Genomic DNA, 3,632 nt, shown 5'->3' on the forward strand with positions numbered 1-3,632 from the left:
CCAGAAATGTGGACCCATAACATAAAAATGGACACACAATAATAAAGTACACAATGCCAGCTGAATCAGCTGTCCCACCTCCTGTCTGTCCATTTCTTGTGTTTGTGGTTTCTTGCCTGTTACTATGATGCTAGAAGCTATGTCACTGGTATTTGACACGCCGGCAGGATCACCCATAGTGGGCACGTTTCAGCAGAGCTCCCAGATTTAGACAGCCAAGGAAGAAAGGGCTGGAGATCTACTTCTGTTGCTGTTAGTTGCCACTGAGTTGATTCTGACTCATGGCGACCCCATGTATGAAGAGTAGAACTACTCCATGGAGTTTTTAAGGCTGTGGCCTCTTGGAAGCAGATTGCCGTCTGAAAATTAGCCAATGAAAACCTATGGGTCCCAACAGTACATTAGGCAACTCACTTGCTTGAACACATCATTGGGAAAGACCAATGCTGAAGGACATCATGTTTGGTGAAGGAGAGGGCCAGCGAGGGTGAGAGAGACCCTGGTGAGCTGGCTAGGTCCAGTTGCCTTAACAATGGACTTGAACTTGCTGGTGGCTGTGAAGTTGATACAGAACATTTTGTTCTGTTGGACATAAGGTTCCCATGAGTTGGAGTTGAACTCAAGGGCAACCAATAACAACAGCCATTATGCTGCAAAGCAAAATGCCCTAAACTCAATGGCCAGCAACAACAAGCATTCCTTTTCCTTGCTCGTGTGTATGGGGGTTGACTGGGTGTTTTGTTTCAGACTATGGCTTGGCTGTGCTTGGCTCCAGGCTTTGGAACAGCTGCTCAACTCTGCCCCAGGTGTCCGATTCTGGAGCCCAGACTGCAGGGGCAGCCGCTTTGTTTTTTGCGGGGTTGGCAGGAGTTCGAGAGACAAGCCACACTGTGTAAACACAGTTCAAGGTTCCAGTGTATCCCGCCTGCTCACATTGCAGCGGCCAAACGAAGTAAGACAAATGGTCAGTCTCGACGTCAGTGGAGCAAAGTACATGTGGCCCCAAAAAGGTATAGCGAGGGAGGCAACGTGTTCTGAACAATATTCCCATCTATTATTGGTGAGTCATGGACTCGCTGAGGCCTCTTTGTGTTTAAGAACTGATTTGGAACCTGAGTCTTGAGTGGCGATTCTCAAACCTCAGTGGACATGGAAGTCATCTGGGAATCTGGCTCCTAATGCACCTCTGAGGCCCCCTCCTCGAGAGATTGTGATTCAGGGTCTGGGTGGGGCCTAGGAACCTGCACTTTAAACAGCCACTCCTGGGGGTGGTTCCGATGCTGAGAGTCCAGGGTCCATGTTTGGAGGATCTCCGGCTTAGTGGTTCTGTGCATATACTCAGGACTGAGATAAGTTCAAATCCCAGCTCCACCATAGCTTTGACCTTAAGTGAGTGGCTTTACTTGCTAGAGCCTTGATTTTCTTGTTTGTAAAATGGGGATGACAGTAAGACCTCTCATTGGAGTTGTTGGTAGGGTTGTTAGTAGAACTGATGCTGGCGAAACAACTAGCACAGTGCCTGGAACGTATCAAGCCAATAACTATTCGCTCGCATCATTGTTGTTTGGTTCTCTAGTGCCGCGGTAACGGAAATACAGCACAAATGGATGGCTTTAACAAGCAGGAGTTTATTTTCTTAAAGTTTTGGAGTCCAAGTTCAAAGTGCCAAGGTCTAAGGGCTGGGTGAAAGCCGCTCGACCCTGGCTTCAGCTCTGCCTCTTGCTCCCAACTCACCGGAGCTGGAGGCATCTCTTCATCAGTCAGCTGCTGGCTGCCCAGGCTGACAAGCCCAAGGTCTACAAATAAAATGGCACAGTCCTGATGTTACCGAACCACATGCCAGGCCACTGATTCAAGTCCAAAGACAAGCCCAAGATCAGCAGGCTGCTAAATGAAGACTCACGTAGAGTCTACGTGTAGAGTCCAAGGTTACCCAAAACTAGAAACCTTCCTCAAAGGTGCATCTTCTATCCTGGAAGCAGACCACATCCCAAAGACAGCTACTCAGCTGCTCCAGTAGATTCCACCACGGAGCTGATTATCAGTCTCATCATGGGGAATCACTACATCTAGCTGCCCAGCCACTCAAAACCAGGCCCAGCCAAGCTGACACATAACCTTGAGTCCACAATCATCATCATTTCATTTCTCCTAGCTTTGTGTTCTGGTTACCTAGTCCCACTCTGACAAGACTATACCACAAATGGGATGGCTTGAACAAACGGGAGTTTATTCTTTCATAGTTTGGAGTCTTTAAGTCTAATTTCAAAGTGCCAGGCTCTAGGGGCTGGGTGAAAGCCCCTTAGCCTTGGGCTTCAGCTCTGCCTCCTGCACCCGGCCCACTGAAGCTAGAGGCTTTTCTTCACTCAGATAGCTGCTGAGGCTGCCAAGTCCAAGGTTGACAAGTAAAAAGGCACAGTCTCGATGTTACCAAACCACACAGCAGGCCATTCATTCAAGTCCATTGTAAGTCCCAAGGTTGGCCGAGCATGGCAGGCTGCTGAACAACGACACAGCTACATGCAGGGTTCAAGCGTGCCATAAGCTATAGGCTCTTTCCTGAGGCTTCTCCTCATATACAGGAAGCAGACCACATTCCCTACAGCAGCTACTCAGCTGCTCACAGTAGATTGCATCATGGAGTTGATTACCAGTCTCATCATGGGGAATACTACATCCAGCTGCCCGGCCACTCAACCAGGCCCAGCCACTCAACACACAAACTGAACTACCACACTCTGATAGTCTGTGATCCATATGACCTTACACTATGTCTTGACTCCAAGTCCTATCTCTTAAGACTATTAAACTCCTTTAATTCTTTTCTTGAATGTTCATTGTGGGAAACTTTCTGCCTGTGCCTTGGTTCTATGTTAAAGTTTAATTTCACCTCCCCACCCCATCAGGAAAGGTATTCTGGACTTTAGGGGAGCTCAGAGATGAATTTCCCCATTCAGAACCAAGTAGGCCATGGCCTCTGAATGTCTAAGGATTCAGAGCAGGTTAAGAGCTGTGAACAACAGCTGCTGAACGTTAGAGAGGAAAGCAGTGAAAGGCAGTTATTGACTTTGAAGCTCACTGTTCGTCTTTCAATGTGTCCTTTTCATTCTCTTCTTCCCCCTCAGCTTCTCCCTGTCTGTCTCTGTATCTCTGATGTCTCTCTTGCTGCTTATCTTTCCTTTCCCTCTACTTACATTTTTCTCTGTGTGTGTCCCTCCCTCTCGCTTTCTCCCCTTGTCACTGTGTGTTTTTCTTTGTCTGTCTTTACCTCCGCCTTTTGGTCTCTCTCTATCTTTGTGTGTGTGTGTGTGTGTGTGTGTGTGTGAGAGAGTGAGTATGTGTATCTTGGTCTCTCCATCACTCTGTCTCAGTTGCCTCTCTCATTTCCTTCTCTCCCTTCCTTGTACCTTTCTCCTTTTCCTGTATCCCCTGATCACCTTAACATTCCTTAATGCCCCTTCTGCATTCAGTGCTATGCATTGATGCTTGATGCATAATGGATATTTGATAAATGTATGGGAGCTCTGGTGGCAGAGTGCCTAAGGCACTTGACTGCTAACCAGAAGGCTGGCAGTTCAAACCCACCAGCCACTCCTCGGAAGGAAGATGGGGCAATCTACTTCCGTAGTGAT

Source organism: Orycteropus afer, unplaced genomic scaffold (assembly GCF_000298275.1).
Source record: "Orycteropus afer afer isolate SDZICR_OR568_19922 unplaced genomic scaffold, OryAfe1.0 scaffold00197, whole genome shotgun sequence".
NCBI lineage: Eukaryota > Metazoa > Chordata > Mammalia > Tubulidentata > Orycteropodidae > Orycteropus > Orycteropus afer.